We start from the raw sequence: 24,510 nt of genomic DNA, 5'->3' as shown, positions 1-24,510 counted from the left end.
TGAATGCAGGCTTTGTGGAACAAATATAAAATTGTTAATACAATTTCAAAATCTAAAAGAGCATACCGAAAACGTCCACGAAGAAGAGTGGGGTAAGGAAAAATCATTTTATAAACAATCTTGGAGTCATCAAACTAAACAGCATAACTTTTTGGATAAATATTATACAAAGCCAACGAATTTTAAAACCAAATGTCAACTTTGCACTGAAAAATTATTGGAGGCTAATAAGAGAAAAAAAAGAAGAATGCATTTTATGCGACATTACCTCAATTGAGCATATTTCCAATCAAAGCAAAGCGGAACATATAAAAAGGCATTCGAAAGAAGATAAAAATCTAGGACGGCAAAAAACGGAAGATTGGGCTTGGAAATTCTTGAAACAAATGGGAGATTTTTCTGCGAAATATAGGCTATGTGGATGTAAGTCAAAAACTATAAAATTGTCTATTCAACTTCACAACCTAAAAAAACATACTGTGAAGATGTCCATCAAGAAGAGTGGCAAAAATCATTATATAAACAAACTTGGCAATATCAAATAAAAAGCATCACTTTTTGAATATATATAGGAAACCTGTAAATTTTCAAACGGAATGTCGATTGTGTGCGATAACAAATTTACATACATCACGGCAAAATCACTTAAACGACACATAAAGAAGCATATTTTTATTTATAAGATCGTAGAGTCTAAAAAAGAGTCTAAAAAAACAGCACGTGACGACAATTGGCGGTATTTCCGGTTCACGAAACAAGAAGAAGATAAGATAGAATGCATTTTATGTGACATCATCCCAACTGAGTCCAATCAAAGTATATCGCAACACATCAAAGAGCATACAAAACTAGAAAAAAATCTAGGACGCCATAAATTCGAAGATTGGGGTTGGAAGTACTTAAAACAATTTGGAGATTCTACAGCTGAATGCAGGCTTTGTGGAACAAATATAAAATTGTTAATACAATTTCAAAATCTAAAAGAGCATACCGAAAACGTCCACGAAGAAGAGTGGGGTAAGGAAAAATCATTTTATAAACAATCTTGGAGTCATCAAACTAAACAGCATAACTTTTTGGATAAATATTATACAAAGCCAACGAATTTTAAAACCAAATGTCAACTTTGCACTGAAAAATTATTGGAGGCTAATAAGAGAAAAAAAAGAAGAATGCATTTTATGCGACATTACCTCAATTGAGCATATTTCCAATCAAAGCAAAGCGGAACATATAAAAAGGCATTCGAAAGAAGATAAAAATCTAGGACGGCAAAAAACGGAAGATTGGGCTTGGAAATTCTTGGAACAAATGGGAGATTTTTCTGCGAAATATAGGCTATGTGGATGTAAGTCAAAAACTATAAAATTGTCTATTCAACTTCACAACCTAAAAAAACATACTGTGAAGATGTCCATCAAGAAGAGTGGCAAAAATCATTATATAAACAAACTTGGCAATATCAAATAAAAAGCATCACTTTTTGAATATATATAGGAAACCTGTAAATTTTCAAACGGAATGTCGATTGTGCGATAACAAATTTACATACATCACGGCAAAATCACTTAAACGACACATAAAGAAGCATATTTTTATTTATAAGATCGTAGAGTCTAAAAAAGAGTCTAAAAAAACAGCACGTGACGACAATTGGCGGTATTTCCGGTTCACGAAACAAGAAGAAGATAAGATAGAATGCATTTTATGTGACATCATCCCAACTGAGTCCAATCAAAGTATATCGCAACACATCAAAGAGCATACAAAACTAGAAAAAAATCTAGGACGCCATAAATTCGAAGATTGGGGTTGGAAGTACTTAAAACAATTTGGAGATTCTACAGCTGAATGCAGGCTTTGTGGAACAAATATAAAATTGTTAATACAATTTCAAAATCTAAAAGAGCATACCGAAAACGTCCACGAAGAAGAGTGGGGTAAGGAAAAATCATTTTATAAACAATCTTGGAGTCATCAAACTAAACAGCATAACTTTTTGGATAAATATTATACAAAGCCAACGAATTTTAAAACCAAATGTCAACTTTGCACTGAAAAATTATTGGAGGCTAATAAGAGAAAAAAAAGAAGAATGCATTTTATGCGACATTACCTCAATTGAGCATATTTCCAATCAAAGCAAAGCGGAACATATAAAAAGGCATTCGAAAGAAGATAAAAATCTAGGACGGCAAAAAACGGAAGATTGGGCTTGGAAATTCTTGGAACAAATGGGAGATTTTTCTGCGAAATATAGGCTATGTGGATGTAAGTCAAAAACTATAAAATTGTCTATTCAACTTCACAACCTAAAAAAACATACTGTGAAGATGTCCATCAAGAAGAGTGGCAAAAATCATTATATAAACAAACTTGGCAATATCAAATAAAAAGCATCACTTTTTGAATATATATAGGAAACCTGTAAATTTTCAAACGGAATGTCGATTGTGTGCGATAACAAATTTACATACATCACGGCAAAATCACTTAAACGACACATAAAGAAGCATATTTTTATTTATAAGATCGTAGAGTCTAAAAAAGAGTCTAAAAAAACAGCACGTGACGACAATTGGCGGTATTTCCGGTTCACGAAACAAGAAGAAGATAAGATAGAATGCATTTTATGTGACATCATCCCAACTGAGTCCAATCAAAGTATATCGCAACACATCAAAGAGCATACAAAACTAGAAAAAAATCTAGGACGCCATAAATTCGAAGATTGGGGTTGGAAGTACTTAAAACAATTTGGAGATTCTACAGCTGAATGCAGGCTTTGTGGAACAAATATAAAATTGTTAATACAATTTCAAAATCTAAAAGAGCATACCGAAAACGTCCACGAAGAAGAGTGGGGTAAGGAAAAATCATTTTATAAACAATCTTGGAGTCATCAAACTAAACAGCATAACTTTGTGGATAAATATTATACAAAGCCAACGAATTTTAAAACCAAATGTCAACTTTGCACTGAAAAATTATTGGAGGCTAATAAGAGAAAAAAAAGAAGAATGCATTTTATGCGACATTACCTCAATTGAGCATATTTCCAATCAAAGCAAAGCGGAACATATAAAAAGGCATTCGAAAGAAGATAAAAATCTAGGACGGCAAAAAACGGAAGATTGGGCTTGGAAATTCTTGGAACAAATGGGAGATTTTTCTGCGAAATATAGGCTATGTGGATGTAAGTCAAAAACTATAAAATTGTCTATTCAACTTCACAACCTAAAAAAACATACTGTGAAGATGTCCATCAAGAAGAGTGGCAAAAATCATTATATAAACAAACTTGGCAATATCAAATAAAAAGCATCACTTTTTGAATATATATAGGAAACCTGTAAATTTTCAAACGGAATGTCGATTGTGCGATAACAAATTTACATACATCACGGCAAAATCACTTAAACGACACATAAAGAAGCATATTTTTATTTATAAGATCGTAGAGTCTAAAAAAGAGTCTAAAAAAACAGCACGTGACGACAATTGGCGGTATTTCCGGTTCACGAAACAAGAAGAAGATAAGATAGAATGCATTTTATGTGACATCATCCCAACTGAGTCCAATCAAAGTATATCGCAACACATCAAAGGGCATACAAAACTAGAAAAAAAACTAGGACGCCAGAAATTCGAAGATTGAGGTTGGAAGTACTTAAAAAAATTTGGAGATTCTAGCCCCTCTCTCCTCCTCTCTTCTCCAGAGATGTAGATAGAGACGGTGAGTACGGGAAAGGCGAAGAGGCCGGGGAAGGCGAAGAGGCCGGAGAAGGCGAAGAGGCCGGGGAAGGCGAAGAGGCCGAGGGAGGACTCGACCAGTCCCCCTCAGGCGGAATTGAAAAAGGCGCGTGGTCCTGAACCCTCTCAGCGTCCTGGGTCACCTCAACCAGGACCCTCATCCGTTCCGTGAAGGAGGTAGCGGGGAGAAGAAAGGCGGGGCCAATACCTGCCTGTCTGGAAGCCGGATCCTAGTTAGGATCAGCCTAGAAGAGGAAAAGGAGCTATGCGCCCGTTCGTCAACCCTGACCCTCATCTAATATGGCGAATGTACGATGGATTTGTCTAGGGCGAAGTTTTAGTCCGTAGGCACAGTCTGTTCCTGACTTAGGTTGGGTCAGGCTGTGAATCCGACACTACCTCCCGTCAAGCTGAGGGCTAACAATCCTCAGTCCTTGCACGACGGGAGTGTGTCTTTTAAAGATTTCCTCGCCCCGGGAGGGCCCTTCTGGCCCTCAAATCGATTAAAAAAAAAAAAAAAATTTGGAGATTCTACTGCTGAATGCAGGCTTTGTGGAACAAATATAAAATTGTTAATACAATTTCAAAATCTAAAAGAGCATACCGAAAACGTCCACGAAGAAGAGTGGGGTAAGGAAAAATCATTTTATAAACAATCTTGGAGTCATCAAACTAAACAGCATAACTTTTTGGATAAATATTATACAAAGCCAACGAATTTTAAAACCAAATGTCAACTTTGCACTGAAAAATTATTGGAGGCTAATAAGAGAAAAAAAAAGAAGAATGCATTTTATGCGACATTACCTCAATTGAGCATATTTCCAATCAAAGCAAAGCGGAACATATAAAAAGGCATTCGAAAGAAGATAAAAATCTAGGACGGCAAAAAACGGAAGATTGGGCTTGGAAATTCTTGGAACAAATGGGAGATTTTTCTGCGAAATATAGGCTATGTGGATGTAAGTCAAAAACTATAAAATTGTCTATTCAACTTCACAACCTAAAAAAACATACTGTGAAGATGTCCATCAAGAAGAGTGGCAAAAATCATTATATAAACAAACTTGGCAATATCAAATAAAAAGCATCACTTTTTGAATATATATAGGAAACCTGTAAATTTTCAAACGGAATGTCGATTGTGTGCGATAACAAATTTACATACATCACGGCAAAATCACTTAAACGACACATAAAGAAGCATATTTTTATTTATAAGATCGTAGAGTCTAAAAAAGAGTCTAAAAAAACAGCACGTGACGACAATTGGCGGTATTTCCGGTTCACGAAACAAGAAGAAGATAAGATAGAATGCATTTTATGTGACATCATCCCAACTGAGTCCAATCAAAGTATATCGCAACACATCAAAGAGCATACAAAACTAGAAAAAAATCTAGGACGCCATAAATTCGAAGATTGGGGTTGGAAGTACTTAAAACAATTTGGAGATTCTACAGCTGAATGCAGGCTTTGTGGAACAAATATAAAATTGTTAATACAATTTCAAAATCTAAAAGAGCATACCGAAAACGTCCACGAAGAAGAGTGGGGTAAGGAAAAATCATTTTATAAACAATCTTGGAGTCATCAAACTAAACAGCATAACTTTTTGGATAAATATTATACAAAGCCAACGAATTTTAAAACCAAATGTCAACTTTGCACTGAAAAATTATTGGAGGCTAATAAGAGAAAAAAAAAGAAGAATGCATTTTATGCGACATTACCTCAATTGAGCATATTTCCAATCAAAGCAAAGCGGAACATATAAAAAGGCATTCGAAAGAAGATAAAAATCTAGGACGGCAAAAAACGGAAGATTGGGCTTGGAAATTCTTGGAACAAATGGGAGATTTTTCTGCGAAATATAGGCTATGTGGATGTAAGTCAAAAACTATAAAATTGTCTATTCAACTTCACAACCTAAAAAAACATACTGTGAAGATGTCCATCAAGAAGAGTGGCAAAAATCATTATATAAACAAACTTGGCAATATCAAATAAAAAGCATCACTTTTTGAATATATATAGGAAACCTGTAAATTTTCAAACGGAATGTCGATTGTGCGATAACAAATTTACATACATCACGGCAAAATCACTTAAACGACACATAAAGAAGCATATTTTTATTTATAAGATCGTAGAGTCTAAAAAAGAGTCTAAAAAAACAGCACGTGACGACAATTGGCGGTATTTCCGGTTCACGAAACAAGAAGAAGATAAGATAGAATGCATTTTATGTGACATCATCCCAACTGAGTCCAATCAAAGTATATCGCAACACATCAAAGAGCATACAAAACTAGAAAAAAATCTAGGACGCCATAAATTCGAAGATTGGGGTTGGAAGTACTTAAAACAATTTGGAGATTCTACAGCTGAATGCAGGCTTTGTGGAACAAATATAAAATTGTTAATACAATTTCAAAATCTAAAAGAGCATACCGAAAACGTCCACGAAGAAGAGTGGGGTAAGGAAAAATCATTTTATAAACAATCTTGGAGTCATCAAACTAAACAGCATAACTTTTTGGATAAATATTATACAAAGCCAACGAATTTTAAAACCAAATGTCAACTTTGCACTGAAAAATTATTGGAGGCTAATAAGAGAAAAAAAAGAAGAATGCATTTTATGCGACATTACCTCAATTGAGCATATTTCCAATCAAAGCAAAGCGGAACATATAAAAAGGCATTCGAAAGAAGATAAAAATCTAGGACGGCAAAAAACGGAAGATTGGGCTTGGAAATTCTTGGAACAAATGGGAGATTTTTCTGCGAAATATAGGCTATGTGGATGTAAGTCAAAAACTATAAAATTGTCTATTCAACTTCACAACCTAAAAAAACATACTGTGAAGATGTCCATCAAGAAGAGTGGCAAAAATCATTATATAAACAAACTTGGCAATATCAAATAAAAAGCATCACTTTTTGAATATATATAGGAAACCTGTAAATTTTCAAACGGAATGTCGATTGTGCGATAACAAATTTACATACATCACGGCAAAATCACTTAAACGACACATAAAGAAGCATATTTTTATTTATAAGATCGTAGAGTCTAAAAAAGAGTCTAAAAAAACAGCACGTGACGACAATTGGCGGTATTTCCGGTTCACGAAACAAGAAGAAGATAAGATAGAATGCATTTTATGTGACATCATCCCAACTGAGTCCAATCAAAGTATATCGCAACACATCAAAGGGCATACAAAACTAGAAAAAAAACTAGGACGCCAGAAATTCGAAGATTGAGGTTGGAAGTACTTAAAAAAATTTGGAGATTCTAGCCCCTCTCTCCTCCTCTCTTCTCCAGAGATGTAGATAGAGACGGTGAGTACGGGAAAGGCGAAGAGGCCGGGGAAGGCGAAGAGGCCGGAGAAGGCGAAGAGGCCGGGGAAGGCGAAGAGGCCGAGGGAGGACTCGACCAGTCCCCCTCAGGCGGAATTGAAAAAGGCGCGTGGTCCTGAACCCTCTCAGCGTCCTGGGTCACCTCAACCAGGACCCTCATCCGTTCCGTGAAGGAGGTAGCGGGGAGAAGAAAGGCGGGGCCAATACCTGCCTGTCTGGAAGCCGGATCCTAGTTAGGATCAGCCTAGAAGAGGAAAAGGAGCTATGCGCCCGTTCGTCAACCCTGACCCTCATCTAATATGGCGGATGTACGATGGATTTGTCTGGGGCGAGGTTTTAGTCGGTAGGCACAGTCTGTTCCTGACTTAGGTTGGGTCAAGCTGTGAATCCGACACTACCTCCCGTCAGGCTGAGGGCTAGCAATCCTCAGTCCTTGCACGACGGGAGTGTGTCTTTTAAAGATTTCCTCGCCCCGGGAGGGCCCTTCTGGCCCTCAAATCGATTAAGAAAAAAAAAAAAATTTGGAGATTCTACTGCTGAATGCAGGCTTTGTGGAACAAATATAAAATTGTTAATACAATTTCAAAATCTAAAAGAGCATACCGAAAACGTCCACAAAGAAGAGTGGGGTAAGAAAAAATCATTCTATAAACAATCTTGGAGTCATCAAACTAAACAGCATAACTTTTTGGATAAATATTATACAAAGCCAACGAATTTTAAAACCAAATGTCAACTTTGCACTGAAAAACTTACATGTATAACGACCCAATCACTTAGACGACACATAAAAGGGCATCAATTTATTTGCAACATTGAAGAATTGAAAAATCCGGCGCGTTTTGACAAAAATTGGAAATATTTCCGATTTATAAGACAAGTAAAAAAAGAAATTGAATGCATTATATGTGCACAATCTGTGTCAAACCAGACAGAACAAATAAATAATCATATAGCAAGTTATTCTCCACAAGAACTAAAATCTCATGAATTTGACGATTAGGTGTTATATATGCAAGACATGAAGATTCTTCTGCTGAATGCAGCAGGCTTTGTGCAACTAAACCAGAAACTGTAAAATTATCAATACAGTTACAAAAAATGAAAGAACATGTTGAAAAGGATCATAACACAAAGTGGCAAGAGATAAAGTCACTAAAAACACAGTCGTGGAAATATAAAAAAAAAGAGCATTACATTTTTAATAAATGTTAAACAAAGCCTACGCAAATGCAAATAAAAAGTCAATTGTGCAAATTAAAATTAACATATGTCGAGACGCGATCGCTTACCCGACACATGAAGACACATACATTTGTTTATAAACTGAAAAGTCTAACCAAATGGCACGGGATAAAAACTGGAGATACTTTCGATTTACGAAACGAGAAGTAAAAAGACAAATAGAGTGTATCATATGTGGACAACTTTTGCGCAATCTAACGCTGCGCGAACAAAGAATCATATACAACGAGAACATTCTCCACAAGAACTAACATCTCATGAATTTGACGATTGAGTGTTTAAATATGCAAGACATGAAGATATGGTAGAATGTACACTTTGTGAAAAAAATATAAGAGTTAATTTTTACACATCATTCTAAAAAAAAGTGTATTGTTTTAAATTGTACAATATAAGTACAATATAAGTACTCTTGCTCCCCCGAAATCGTTTACTATACATATTTCGCATCAGATCCTACCGCTTGTCTTGAAAACTGTTAGGTAGATTTGAAGGTTGTTGGTAATTACATACAAACAAAAAGAAAAATAAAAGGAAAAGCAAAAACTGGGAATATTGGAGGCTAACAAGAGAAAAAAAGAATGTATTTTATGCGATATTGCCCCGATTAAATTTTCATCAGGTGAAAACTTGTCGGAACATATAAAAAAAAACCATTCAAAAGAACAAAAAAATCTAGGACGCCGAAAAAGCGAAAATTGGAGTTGGAAATACTTAAAACAAATAGGAGATTCTACTGCTCAATGCAGGCTTTGCACAAATCAAACAAAAAATATAAATCTGTCTTTAGAATTTCAAAATTGAAAAAAACATGTTGAAAATGTTCACCAAAAAAAATGGCAAACAATAAAATCATTACATAAACAAACTTGGAAGTATCAAACTGAAAAGTATCACTTTTTGCATAAATATTATAGAAAACCTGTGAATTTTAAAACCAAATGTCAACTTTGCACTGAAAAACTTACATGTATAACGGCCCAATCACTTAGACGACACATAAAAGGGCATCAATTTATTTGCAACATTGAAGAATTGAAAAATCCGGCGCGTTTTGACAAAAATTGGAAATATTTCCGATTTATAAGACAAGTAAAAAAAGAAATTGAATGCATTATATGTGCACAATCTGTGTCAAACCAGACAGAACAAATAAATAATCATATAGCAAGTCATTCTCCACAAGAACTAAAATCTCATGAATTTGACGATTAGGTGTTATATATGCAAGACATGAAGATTCTTCTGCTGAATGCAGCAGGCTTTGTGCAACTAAACCAGAAACTGTAAAATTATCAATACAGTTACAAAAAATGAAAGAACATGTTGAAAAGGATCATAACACAAAGTGGCAAGAGATAAAGTCACTAAAAACACAGTCGTGGAAATATAAAAAAAAAGAGCATTACATTTTTAATAAATGTTAAACAAAGCCTACGCAAATGCAAATAAAAAGTCAATTGTGCAAATTAAAATTAACATATGTCGAGACGCGATCGCTTACCCGACACATGAAGACACATACATTTGTTTATAAACTGAAAAGTCTAACCAAATGGCACGGGATAAAAACTGGAGATACTTTCGATTTACGAAACGAGAAGTAAAAAGACAAATAGAGTGTATCATATGTGGACAACTTTTGCGCAATCTAACGCTGCGAACAAAGAATCATATACAACGAGAACATTCTCCACAAGAACTAACATCTCATGAATTTGACGATTGAGTGTTTAAATATGCAAGACATGAAGATATGGTAGAATGTACACTTTGTGAAAAAAATATAAGAGTTAATTTTTACACATCATTCTAAAAAAAAGTGTATTGTTTTAAATTGTACAATATAAGTACAAAATAAGTACTCTTGCTCCCCCGAAATCGTTTACTATACATATTTCGCATCAGATCCTACCGCTTGTCTTGAAAACTGTTAGGTAGATTTGAAGGTTGTTAGTATTAACATACAAACAAAAAAAAATAAAAGGAAAAGCAAAAACTGAGAATATTGGAGGCTAACAAGAAAAAAAAAGAATGTATTTTATGCGATATTGCCCCGATTAAATTTTCATCAGGTGAAAACTTGTCGGAACATATAAAAAAAAAACATTCAAAAGAACAAAAAAATCTAGGACGCCGAAAAAGCGAAAATTGGAGTTGGAAATACTTAAAACAAATAAGAGATTCTACTGCTAAATGCAGGCTTTGCACAAATCAAACAAAAAATATAAATCTGTCTTTAGAATTTCAAAATTGAAAAAAACATGTTGAAAATGTTCACCAAAAAAAATGGCAAACAATAAAATCATTACATAAACAAACTTGGAAGTATCAAACTGAAAAGTATCACTTTTTGCATAAATATTATAGAAAACCTGTGAATTTTAAAACCAAATGTCAACTTTGCACTGAAAAACTTACATGTATAACGGCCCAATCACTTAGACGACACATAAAAGGGCATCAATTTATTTGCAACATTGAAGAATTGAAAAATCCGGCGCGTTTTGACAAAAATTGGAAATATTTCCGATTTATAAGACAAGTAAAAAAAGAAATTGAATGCATTATATGTGCACAATCTGTGTCAAACCAGACAGAACAAATAAATAATCATATAGCAAGTCATTCTCCACAAGAACTAAAATCTCATGAATTTGACGATTAGGTGTTATATATGCAAGACATGAAGATTCTTCTGCTGAATGCAGCAGGCTTTGTGCAACTAAACCAGAAACTGTAAAATTATCAATACAGTTACAAAAAATGAAAGAACATGTTGAAAAGGATCATAACACAAAGTGGCAAGAGATAAAGTCACTAAAAACACAGTCGTGGAAATATAAAAAAAAAGAGCATTACATTTTTAATAAATGTTAAACAAAGCCTACGCAAATGCAAATAAAAAGTCAATTGTGCAAATTAAAATTAACATATGTCGAGACGCGATCGCTTACCCGACACATGAAGACACATACATTTGTTTATAAACTGAAAAGTCTAACCAAATGGCACGGGATAAAAACTGGAGATACTTTCGATTTACGAAACGAGAAGTAAAAAGACAAATAGAGTGTATCATATGTGGACAACTTTTGCGCAATCTAACGCTGCGAACAAAGAATCATATACAACGAGAACATTCTCCACAAGAACTAACATCTCATGAATTTGACGATTGAGTGTTTAAATATGCAAGACATGAAGATATGGTAGAATGTACACTTTGTGAAAAAAATATAAGAGTTAATTTTTACACATCATTCTAAAAAAAAGTGTATTGTTTTAAATTGTACAATATAAGTACAATATAAGTACTCTTGCTCCCCCGAAATCGTTTACTATACATATTTCGCATCAGATCCTACCGCTTGTCTTGAAAACTGTTAGGTAGATTTGAAGGTTGTTAGTATTAACATACAAACAAAAAAAAAATAAAAGGAAAAGCAAAAACTGGGAATATTGGAGGCTAACAAGAGAAAAAAAGGATGTATTTTATGCGATATTGCCCCGATTAAATTTTCATCAGGTGAAAACTTGTCGGAACATATAAAAAAAAAACATTCAAAAGAACAAAAAAATCTAGGACGCCGAAAAAGCGAAAATTGGAGTTGGAAATACTTAAAACAAATAGGAGATTCTACTGCTAAATGCAGGCTTTGCACAAATCAAACAAAAAATATAAATCTGTCTTTAGAATTTCAAAATTGAAAAAAACATGTTGAAAATGTTCACCAAAAAAAATGGCAAACAATAAAATCATTACATAAACAAACTTGGAAGTATCAAACTGAAAAGTATCACTTTTTGCATAAATATTATAGAAAACCTGTGAATTTTAAAACCAAATGTCAACTTTGCACTGAAAAACTTACATGTATAACGGCCCAATCACTTAGACGACACATAAAAGGGCATCAATTTATTTGCAACATTGAAGAATTGAAAAATCCGGCGCGTTTTGACAAAAATTGGAAATATTTCCGATTTATAAGACAAGTAAAAAAAGAAATTGAATGCATTATATGTGCACAATCTGTGTCAAACCAGACAGAACAAATAAATAATCATATAGCAAGTCATTCTCCACAAGAACTAAAATCTCATGAATTTGACGATTAGGTGTTATATATGCAAGACATGAAGATTCTTCTGCTGAATGCAGCAGGCTTTGTGCAACTAAACCAGAAACTGTAAAATTATCAATACAGTTACAAAAAATGAAAGAACATGTTGAAAAGGATCATAACACAAAGTGGCAAGAGATAAAGTCATTAAAAACACAGTCGTGGAAATATAAAAAAAAAGAGCATTACATTTTGAATAAATGTCAAACAAAGCCTGCGCAAATGCAAATAAAAAGTCAATTGTGCAAATTAAAATTAACATATGTCGAGACGCGATCGCTTACCCGACACATGAAGACACATACATTTGTTTATAAACTGAAAAGTCTAACCAAATGGCACGGGATAAAAACTGGAGATACTTTCAATTTACGAAACGAGAAGTAAAAAGACAAATAGAGTGTATCATATGTGGACAACTTTTGCGCAATCTAACGCTGCGCGCGAACAAAGAATCATATACAACGAGAACATTCTCCACAAGAACTAACATCTCATGAATTTGACGATTGAGTGTTTAAATATGCAAGACATGAAGATATGGTAGAATGTACACTTTGTGAAAAAAATATAAGAGTTAATTTTTACACATCCATTCTAAAAAAAAGTGTATTGTTTTAAATTATACAATATAAGTACAATATAAGTACTCTTGCTCCCCCGAAATCGTTTACTATACATATTTCGCATCAGATCCTACCGCTTGTCTTGAAAACTGTTAGGTAGATTTGAAGGTTGTTGGTAATTACATACAAACAAAAAGAAAAATAAAAGGAAAAGCAAAAACTGGGAATATTGGAGGCTAACAAGAAAAAAAAAGAATGTATTTTATGCGATATTGCCCCGATTAAATTTTCATCAGGTGAAAACTTGTCGGAACATATAAAAAAAAAACATTCAAAAGAACAAAAAAATCTAGGACGCCGAAAAAGCGAAAATTGGAGTTGGAAATACTTAAAACAAATAAGAGATTCTACTGCTAAATGCAGGCTTTGCACAAATCAAACAAAAAATATAAATCTGTCTTTAGAATTTCAAAATTGAAAAAAACATGTTGAAAATGTTCACCAAAAAAAATGGCAAACAATAAAATCATTACATAAACAAACTTGGAAGTATCAAACTGAAAAGTATCACTTTTTGCATAAATATTATAGAAAACCTGTGAATTTTAAAACCAAATGTCAACTTTGCACTGAAAAACTTACATGTATAACGGCCCAATCACTTAGACGACACATAAAAGGGCATCAATTTATTTGCAACATTGAAGAATTGAAAAATCCGGCGCGTTTTGACAAAAATTGGAAATATTTCCGATTTATAAGACAAGTAAAAAAAGAAATTGAATGCATTATATGTGCACAATCTGTGTCAAACCAGACAGAACAAATAAATAATCATATAGCAAGTTATTCTCCACAAGAACTAAAATCTCATGAATTTGACGATTAGGTGTTATATATGCAAGACATGAAGATTCTTCTGCTGAATGCAGCAGGCTTTGTGCAACTAAACCAGAAACTGTAAAATTATCAATACAGTTACAAAAAATGAAAGAACATGTTGAAAAGGATCATAACACAAAGTGGCAAGAGATAAAGTCATTAAAAACACAGTCGTGGAAATATAAAAAAAAAGAGCATTACATTTTGAATAAATGTTAAACAAAGCCTGCGCAAATGCAAATAAAAAGTCAATTGTGCAAATTAAAATTAACATATGTCGAGACGCGATCGCTTACCCGACACATGAAGACACATACATTTGTTTATAAACTGAAAAGTCTAACCAAATGGCACGGGATAAAAACTGGAGATACTTTCGATTTACGAAACGAGAAGTAAAAAGACAAATAGAGTGTATCATATGTGGACAACTTTTGCGCAATCTAACGCTGCGAACAAAGAATCATATACAACGAGAACATTCTCCACAAGAACTAACATCTCATGAATTTGACGATTGAGTGTTTAAATATGCAAGACATGAAGATATGGTAGAATGTACACTTTGTGAAAAAAATATAAGAGTTAATTTTTACACATCATTCTAAAAAAAAGTGTATTGTTTTAAATTGTACAATATAAGTACAATATAAGTACTCTTGCTCCCCCGAAATCGTTTACTATACATATTTCGCATCAGATCCTACCGCTTGTCTTGAAAACTGTTAGGTAGATTTGAAGGTTGTTGGTAATTACATACAAACAAAAAGAAAAATAAAAGGAAAAGCAAAAACTGGGAATATTGGAGGCTAACAAGAGAAAAAAAGAATGTATTTTATGCGATATTGCCCCGATTAAATTTTCATCAGGTGAAAACTTGTCGGAACATATAAAAAAAAACCATTCAAAAGAACAAAAAAATCTAGGACGCCGAAAAAGCGAAAATTGGAGTTGGAAATACTAAAAACAAATAAGAGATTCTACTGCTAAATGCAGGCTTTGCACAAATCAAACAAAAAATATAAATCTGTCTTTAGAATTTCAAAATTGAAAAAAACATGTTGAAAATGTTCACCAAAAAAAATGGCAAACAATAAAATCATTACATAAACAAACTTGGAAGTATCAAACTGAAAAGTATCACTTTTTGCATAAATATTATAGAAAACCTGTGAATTTTAAAACCAAATGTCAACTTTGCACTGAAAAACTTACATGTATAACGGCCCAATCACTTAGACGACACATAAAAGGGCATCAATTTATTTGCAACATTGAAGAATTGAAAAATCCGGCGCGTTTTGACAAAAATTGGAAATATTTCCGATTTATAAGACAAGTAAAAAAAGAAATTGAATGCATTATATGTGCACAATCTGTGTCAAACCAGACAGAACAAATAAATAATCATATAGCAAGTCATTCTCCACAAGAACTAAAATCTCATGAATTTGACGATTAGGTGTTATATATGCAAGACATGAAGATTCTTCTGCTGAATGCAGCAGGCTTTGTGCAACTAAACCAGAAACTGTAAAATTATCAATACAGTTACAAAAAATGAAAGAACATGTTGAAAAGGATCATAACACAAAGTGGCAAGAGATAAAGTCACTAAAAACACAGTCGTGGAAATATAAAAAAAAAGAGCAATACATTTTTAATAAATGTTAAACAAAGCCTGCGCAAATGCAAATAAAAAGTCAATTGTGCAAATTAAAATTAACATATGTCGAGACGCGATCGCTTACCCGACACATAAAGACACATACATTTGTTTATAAACTGAAAAGTCTAACCAAATGGCACGGGATAAAAACTGGAGATACTTTTGATTTACGAAACGAGAAGTAAAAAGACAAATAGAGTGTATCATATGTGGACAACTTTTGCGCAATCTAACGCTGCGCGAACAAAGAATCATATACAACGAGAACATTCTCCACAAGAACTAACATCTCATGAATTTGACGATTGAGTGTTTAAATATGCAAGACATGAAGATATGGTAGAATGTACACTTTGTGAAAAAAATATAAGAGTTAATTTTTACACATCATTCTAAAAAAAAGTGTATTGTTTTAAATTGTACAATATAAGTACAATATAAGTACTCTTGCTCCCCCGAAATCGTTTACTATACATATTTCGCATCAGATCCTACCGCTTGTCTTGAAAACTGTTAGGTAGATTTGAAGGTTGTTAGTATTTACATACAAACAAAAAGAAAAATAAAAGAACAAGCAAAAACTGGGAATATTGGAGGCTAACAAGAGAAAAAAAAGAATGTATTTTATGTGATATTGCCCCGATTAAATTTTCATCAGGTGGAAACTTGTCGGAACATATAAAAAAAAACATTCAAAAGAACAAAAAAATCTAGGACGCCGAAAAAGCGAAAATTGGAGTTGGAAATACTTAAAACAAGTTGAAGGTTCTTCTGCAAAGTGTAGACTTTGTGCAAGTTCATCAAAAAATAATAAATTGGCTGTACAACTACAAAGATTAAAAAAACGTATTAAAAATGTTCACGAAGAAGAGTGGCAAGAAATAGAAATATTATATAAACAATCTTGGAAAAAATTAATTAAAAAGCATTCCTTTTTGAACAAATATTATAGAAAGCTTGTAAATTTTAAAACAGAATGTCGACTTTGCCCACGGAAATTAACATACATCATGGCACACTCACTTAAACCACACATAATGCAGCATAAATTTATTGCCAACATTGAAGAGACGGCATCTAAAAAGACAATACATGACGACAACTGGCAATATTTTCGCTTTACAAAAGAACAAGTAGATGGAAAAATAGAATGTATTCTTTGTGAACAACCTCTGTCCAACCAAACAGAGGAAATAAAAAATCATATTAAAAAAAATCATTCTAAAGAAGAATTAAGATCTTTCAAATTTCGCGACTGGGTTTTCAAATATGCAAGACAAGAAGATCTTGTAAAATGTATTATATGCAAAGATAAATAAAAGAAAAAGCTGTATAATTATTCAATACATTACATTACAGTACATACATTAAATATTCAGTTGTTTGTTTTCTTAAAAAATTTTTCTTTTCATAGAAAATCGGAAGTTGAGGTAAAGATGAAGGAATGCACAGAAATGGTGAAGGATAAATTTTCTAAGCGGCCAAAGATAATAAGATCGGATTGAAAAAAGTACATTAATAAAGGAGTTGTGGAATGTTTAAGAAGTTATTCAGATACAGTACACAGCCCGTACACACCCTCCTAGATGCAAACTTTATCATACACATTCTGGGCCGAAGCAGTCGATACGGCAAATCATCTGCAGAATCGCCTGTCGACCAGGACCGTTGAAACAACTTTACACGAAAAGTGGATTGAAGAAAAAGCAAAAGTAAAACACTTTGAAATATTTGGTTGAAAATGTTTCGTTCATGTTTCAGCAATAAGGCGATGAAAATTGGACAAAGTAGCAAAACCAATGATTTTTGTTGGTTACAAAGAAAATTCTAAAGCATATCGCTGCTATGATCCGCTGAAAGGAAGTTAATCGTAAGCGCTCTCCTGCAATCGCGGACACCGCTATCACGCGTCTCGCTCTCTCTCTAAGTGCAAGTGCGGACGCCGCACAGTAGAATGAGTATGACATATAAAATTTACAGGAGGAGGCACCGCAACCGACAATACAAATTTCACAACATTCAACTAAAGGTATACCACCAAATCGGTTGACTTATAATATATTAAAGGTGACTGATGAAATAAAGGAGCCCAAAACATTATTTGATGCTTTATCAAGTAAAAACAAAGCACAGTGGATTCAAGCGATGAAAGAAGAAATAAACTCACTAAAACAAAACAAAACTTGGGAATTATGTGAATCGCCAGATGGTCAAACAGCTATTGGATGCAAATGGGTCTATAAAGCAAAAATGGATGCTAAAGAAAATATCATTCGTTTCAAGGCACGATTGGTAGCACTTTTTTTCCAAAAGTATGGCACCGATTACGATCAAGTCTTTGCTCCAATTGCAAGGCAAGCGACATTTAGGACATTACTGCCAGTTGCTTCATAAGACAAATACATTGTACGACATCTTGACTTCAAGACAGCATTTTTAAATCAAAAATTAAAGAAAAAAATTTATATGAAGCAGCCACCAAGATTCGTGAAGAACGGTAAAGAAGAATTGGTTTGCGTGTTGCAGAAAAGCTTGTATGGGTTGAAACAGGCAGCGAGATCTTGGTATGATGAGCTTAATAAAACTTTGGATAAAACAAAATTCATGCAAAGTAACGCTGAAGGTCTTTATATTAAGAAATATAATGGATGGTGTTTTCTTATCGTTTTCTCAGAAAAAAGCAAAAAGTCTCGCTTAGAATGGGCTCATCGACACAATTAACTCAGGAGGATTGGGTAAATATAGTTTGGTCTGATGAATTTAACTTTAAGGTTCGTATAATTTGACGTTTATTTTACTAAAAAAAAAAAAAAATACTATTACTAGCATCAATTGATCTACTTAGACATAACCTTTTTTTTTAAATAATTAATATGAATGTGTTTTTCAGATTTTTGGCACTCCTGGTGTAACATACGTACGATGAAGAATTGGTGAAGAATATCACTCAGAATGTGTGGTGCCTACTGTGAAACACGGAGAAGGCAGCATAATAATCTAGGGCTGCAGTGGGTGCCAGTGGCGTGAGTGAAATGTTCATTTAGGATCAAATGAACAGCGCGTGCTACATTAACGTTCTAAAAGATGCGCAAGAAATGTATTTCCATCGAATATTATTTAGATCGTCACATAAAAAAGAACCATGCGGATCCATTTATTTATTTATATATATATATATATATAACATGTACAAATTTTAAGGTACATGTAAAATTATGGCATTTGAAAATTTTCGAAAAGGAAGAAGACAAAAAAGAAGAAAGGAAAAAGTTAATGTGACCAAGAAAATACATGATACAAAAAAAGGATTTCAAAATAAAATGTACAGAATGTGACAAAAATTTCAGTGTCTCAATTGAAAAATATTTAGACGTTTATATAAAAAACAAACATTCAAATAAATTAAAAAATACGCAAAAAAATAATATTAAAAAACGAAATATAATATGGAACTATTATAAAAAATTGCCCGATTTTAGGACTACTTGTAAATTGTGTTACAAGAATTAGAATTATGTGACATTGAGTAATGCAAAAAAGCATATAAATTCATGTCATGAAAACATTTTTATATATGAGACCAATATAAAATTAGGAAAATTTATAAAGCTATATTTCAAATATTTTGATAACACATTTTTACAATGCATTATTTGTGATGCAAAAGTTCTGTCTACGGATGCAAAAAATCACTTGAGTTCGCATACTATAAAACAAAGAAATAATTATAAATATAAAGATTGGTCGCGGAAATATTGGACACAAAAAGGTGATTTTAAGATACAGTGCGACATTTGTAACAAAAACATAAGTGTTTCGACAGATACATGTTTAAAAGATCACATTAATGACAAACATGTGTCATTAAAAGATTTTTAATCTCCAGGACAAATATTCTTAAACTTCGGTAAGTTTACACGAGTCATTAAGAATATGTTCAAGAGTCATTAAGAATATGTTTCGAGAATATTAGGCTAGAACGCGGAAAATCGAGGAAGGGTGAAGCAATGAGGAAAACCGCCGGATGTCGCAGGCATTTCGGGAGAAAAGTTAACATCTCCGGAACGGCACCGACCACCGAGATGTTATAATTGTCACGCCGTTGGACATATTGCGAGGCAATGCAGGGGAGCCCAGGCAGTTGAGAGAGACAAATAGGGTGATGGAGGCAGCGGAGCCGCTGAAAAGGGCAACAGAATCGCGAAGGGAAACGACGGAGCCACTCAGGAGAGCAACGGAAATCAAGAGAACGGTGGTCGATGGACCTGCATCATCCATTAATTTATTGGAGGTCGGATCATTGTCAACGCCGTATAATATTCCGGTAACACTGTGCATAAAACAGACCGACGGCAGTGAATATAGATACATACTTGACGCAATTATTGACTTTGGATCACCGATTAGTATCATACGCAAAACATACGCGCCTAAAAATCCATATAAATCCGTGACCGACACCAAATCTCCGTTCGTCAGTTTAAACAAATCGAAATTGCAAATCATAGGTCAGTTTGAAACGGTAATGTTAATTGAGGGTATCGAAACAAACATATTGTTTTTCATCGTACCGGATGAAACGATGAGTTCCAAAATATTGTTAGGTCGCGACTTTCTTAAAAATCCAGCAATAACGGTTACATTGGGCGAACACGTTGAAATCAGAGCGAAAAAAATCAAAGAGAGCTCAGCATGTCAATCATTAACGCACACACAGGAATTGATGGCGATTAAATATCTCAATTATCCGGAAAAGGTTAACAAATTTTTATATGTAAACCCCCACCTTGATCCGCATATTATAACTAAAGTTAACAATCCTATTATATGTGTTATTTGTGTTTAAAGTTAACAACTTGTTCAAAGAAGAATATGGTAGTAAATGGAGAACGGATAAGATTGATACGAATTTCGAAATGACAATTTCCTTAACGTATGAGCAGTCTATCCGATTCCGTCCTAGAAGACTATCATATGCTGAAAAGCAAAAATTGCAGAATATGTTGAACGATCTGAGTAAACGTGCATATAATACGTCCAAGTAAATCACCTTATGCGAATCTGATTGTCCTTATACGAAAAAAAACAGGAGAAATCCGACTTTGCGTTGATTTCCGAAAATTAAATAAAATAACGGTAGAAGATAACTTTTCGACTCAGTTAATTGACGATAATTTGGATCGTTTGCGTAATAAATGCTATTTCTCTACATTCGATTTAAAAGATGGATTTTATCACATAAAAATGGCCGAATCGTCGGTAAAGTATACATCTTTCGTTACCCCTCTGGAACAGTATGAATTTTTACGTATGCCATTCGGTTTAACGAATGCATACAACGAAGGCATAACAATGCCTCGCGTGTTCCAGAGATTTGTCAACGAAGCATTCTCTGACTTGATGCGTCAGAATAAATATATTGTTAATATATTTAGATATATTTAGATATATTTAGATGATGTATTAGTAGCCACTGAAACGATCGAAGAACACTTAGAAATTTTATGTGATGTATTCGTGGTCGCAAGACAATACGGTCTGGAATTTCGATTTGACAAATGTAAAATATTATGTGACGAAATTATTTACTTAGATCAGCGCTCGGAATTAGTTGCACATTTCGGGCCGATTTCCGAGACGACGCCTCCTGTTCCCCCACTACCGCCCGGCCGCTGGAGCCCGAACCGCCGATAGCTCTGGCTCAGGAGCGTTTTATATTAGAAATAGGCTGGATTGTTTAGGCATCTTTCAGGAAATCGTAACATTTTCTTCATTACATAAATAATGTTTATTTTTATTAATACATAATATATATATTTAATTATTAATGAAAATAAACATTATTTATGTAATAAAGAAAATATTACTATTTTCTGAAAGGTACCTCAACAACCCAGCTTATTTCTTATATAAAACGCTCCTGCGCCAGAGCTATCGGCGGCTCGGCCGCCAGCAGCCGGGCGGTAGTGGGGGAACAGGAGGCGTCGTCTCGGAAATCGGCTCGAAATGTGCAACTAATTCCGAGCGCTGACTTAGATTATCGGATTGATAAGGATGGAATACGACCGAGTGAGAAGAATATTGCATCCGTATTAGATTATCCGTTACCACAGACAACGAAAAGCCTTCATCGATTTGTTTGTTTAGCGAGTTACTTTTGTAGGTTTATACCGAGCTTTTCTGTCATTGCGAAACCATTATACGACAGATTAAAAAAACAGCTGATTTTCGATTTGGTCCAGAAGAAAATTATGCATTCGAAACATTGAAAAACTATTTGTTGTCACGACCAGTGTTAGCAATTTTCTCACCCGAATTAGAGACAGAACTCCATTGCGACACTAGTGCAAATGGATTTGATGCAATACTATTGCAAAGACAACTCGATGAGAAATATCATCCAGTTTCTTAATTCAGTCAACGCATAACACTAACGAAAGCAAAGTATCATAGTTTCGAACTCGAATGTTTGGCTGTCGTATATGCTATCAGACGATTTCATACGTATTTATCGGGGATTAAATTTCGGATAATTACAGATTGTGATAGTTTTAGGCTAACGCTTAGTAAGAAAACGGTTAATCCGCGAATATCGAGATAGGCAATGTTTTTGCAGAAATACAATTATGAAATTCAACATCGTCCGGAAAATCGAATGAGTCATGTAGACGCGTTAAGTCGATGTTATGAAATTCACATATTAGAAGCAAATTCTTTCGAGCATACCTTATCGATTTGTCAGGATCGCGACAAAAACATTAGAAAAATACGAGAAAACCTTGAAACATCAGAGGATAAATTCTTTGAAATGCAAGACGGGCTAGTTTATCGTAAAACAAAAGATAAAAAGTTATTATTTTACGTTCCGGAAAGTATGGAAAATAACGTAATTCGTACGTGTCACGATGAACTCGGACACATCGGATTAGATCGAGTAATCGAAAGCATCCAACGAGTATATTGGTTTCCTAATATAAGATCGAAAGTTAAAGAATATATCGCGAATTATTTAAAATGTATAGAATTTGCACCGAGAAGCAGAAGATCAGAGGGATTATTACATAGCGTGCCAAAAGGAAATGTGCCGTTCGATACGTTACATATCGATCATCTAGGCCCGTTCGAAAAGACAAACAAAGAATGTAAATATGTGTTATGCGTAATCGATGCGTTCACGAAATATTTGCGACTATATCCACGCAAATCAACTGTGGAATTAATAAAGTGCGAAAATTATAAGTACACTTACAATAATTACGAGAATATAAAAAAGTTCTTAATATGAATAATGTATAACAAATAGAATGATTACGGTATATAACTTAGGACAATTAATATCCGCTATATAATACAGGTACTTATTTAAGATATTATTGCAGTAAATATAAATTCTATTAACCGCCAAATATTACTGGGTTAAAAGCTACCGTGATAATCGGACGATTGAACAACGGCTCTGTTCTCGAATATTGTTTAATCGTCCGACAATACACTTAAATAACTGTCGTGTGCTTACAAAAGATCGTGTGAAAAATTCGGTAAAAATACTTTGGTCGTTTTCTTATAAACTTCCGCCTAAACACAGTATACACAACACATAGAAATAACGCGAACATGTAACTAACCGTAGGTGCATCTTAAATTGCTTTTCAAGTTACGTTGTAATTTGGTTTAAAAGTAATCATCGATTGTTACTTGTGCATAATGCAAAATAATAAATAATTAATATATGAATATTCGATATAATTTTCGGTATCTTTAGTATTAATAAAAAAGTCAATACTTTTATAATACTGAATAGATTTGTTATCAGAAAAAATTCAAGTGTGAAGATGTGCTCAATATATTTATGAGTAATAGTGTGCTTTGTGCTTCGTATATTTATGACATTTTCAAAATTTTATAGTAATAATGAAAATTGTGAATCTCCACATGGCAATAAAACGAAAAGATATGTAATTATATACATGATCTTATTCGGATTAGATAATTAGAAGATTATTATTAAATATTATATAAATAAAAAATTAAAATTATGAAAGAGAGTATGTAAAAATGCATGGATTATTAAATAAAATGTTTAAATATTTTTCTTATTAATTTTTAACAAAATTATTTTTTCCACAAAACTTGTGTTCTATTTTTGCTATTTGTCGACAAAAAAACTGACAAATATAATTTTTTTATGCACAATAAATATCATGTACAAAGGCACTGTAAAATCATATACTTATGATTCATCATTTATAAACACCCTGTGTTTATGAATTATATTTATGAAAATACTTCAAATGTGTTCAAATGTATACTGCGTATATTCCGAATTACTGGCCAAGGAATTTATATCATTTTTACGATATGACGAACGAGCAATACGATTGCTTCATGTCGATAATTAACTTCAAATAATGAAATTGGCCAAAATATAACGCGCGATATTTTGAGTATAATGCCAGCATTATCAAGATTCTTATGCAAATTCAACATTTTTATATGCTGAAAAGTCGTCATCTCGCATATCTTTAATATAAAAATAGATTTATTATGAAATACGAAAAGTGAACACACATTTATAGTAATTCTCGTTACGTTTTATCGTGATCGAATTATTATAAAACAATTCGATACGCCGAGTACCATGTCGAGACTGGTACCAGATCTTATTGATTGTTAAAGAGCTAACGATTTAGAATGACATAATTTGTAGGCAAGTATATACTTAACTTTAGATAGTGTTCGATCGGTGACGTTCGGCCACGTTGTTATTCGCATGCTAATTTACTATCGAAACTACTTACAGCAATGGCGAACGCCTGGACTATACAACAAAGGGAAAATCTGTAATCCATCGTAAACACATCCTTCGCGACATGTCCGAACTGCATTACAACATAATCCA

The 24,510-nt window shown here is 33.4% G+C and overlaps 1 protein-coding gene across 2 annotated transcripts in view; it reads right to left on the bottom strand.

The window, feature by feature from the left end:
* Positions 1-24,510, bottom strand: part of LOC105671219 (general transcription and DNA repair factor IIH helicase subunit XPD-like) — a 34,308-nt gene that overhangs the window by 6,347 nt on the left and 3,451 nt on the right. For both annotated transcript variants that reach the window (XR_010890916.1, XM_067357859.1), the window contains exon 10: positions 1-24,510. This exon is cut by the window's left edge and continues 6,347 nt beyond it. The gene's annotated coding sequence lies outside the window, so the exon portion shown is untranslated.

Source organism: Linepithema humile, chromosome 6, assembly GCF_040581485.1.
Source record: "Linepithema humile isolate Giens D197 chromosome 6, Lhum_UNIL_v1.0, whole genome shotgun sequence".
Classification (NCBI taxonomy): Eukaryota; Metazoa; Arthropoda; class Insecta; order Hymenoptera; family Formicidae; genus Linepithema; species Linepithema humile.
The sequence above is the reverse complement of the archived record's forward strand: the minus strand, read 5'-3'. Positions and strand labels throughout refer to the sequence as shown.